This window comes from Grammomys surdaster, unplaced genomic scaffold, assembly GCF_004785775.1.
Source record: "Grammomys surdaster isolate TR1022 unplaced genomic scaffold, NIH_TR_1.0 125984, whole genome shotgun sequence".
In the NCBI taxonomy this organism is placed as follows: Eukaryota; Metazoa; Chordata; class Mammalia; order Rodentia; family Muridae; genus Grammomys; species Grammomys surdaster.
In genome coordinates, this window is record NW_021620800.1 from 3696239 (window position 1) to 3696806 (window position 568).

Genomic DNA, 568 nt, shown 5'->3' on the forward strand with positions numbered 1-568 from the left:
CCAGCCACCTGCCCCACATCTACACAAGCACATCCAGTGAATGCCACAGATCTCCTATCCTACCTGAGCCCAACCTCTTCCAATCCTGCCTGCATCCCCACTCTCAGGATCCCCACCTCAGCCCACCACCCCTGCACTCTGTCTTGCCTCTTGAAAATGTCTCGAATCCACCCCTTTTCTTCCTACTGTCTTTTCTTTGCTTCCTTCTTTCTGTTTTTAAAAACAGTGTCTAGCTACCATAGCCTCTGCTGGCTTTGAATATGCTCCATAGCCCAGGCTGGCCTGGCTCAAAATTCTCCTGCCTCCACCCGTAGTGTTGGAATCAGAATCATGCACTGGCTGATCAAGTCTTTCCCCTATTTGGAGCTGTCATGTTTGTGTTGTTTGTTTGGGTTTTGTTTTGCTTTGTTTTTCAATACAGGGTTTCTCTATATAGCCCTGGCTGTCCTAGAAGTCATTTTGCAGACCAGGCTGTCCTCAAACTCACATAGATCAGCCTGCCTCTGCCTCTCTGCCTCTCTGCCTCTCTGCCTCTCTGCCTCTCTCTCTCTCTCTCTCTCTGCCTCTC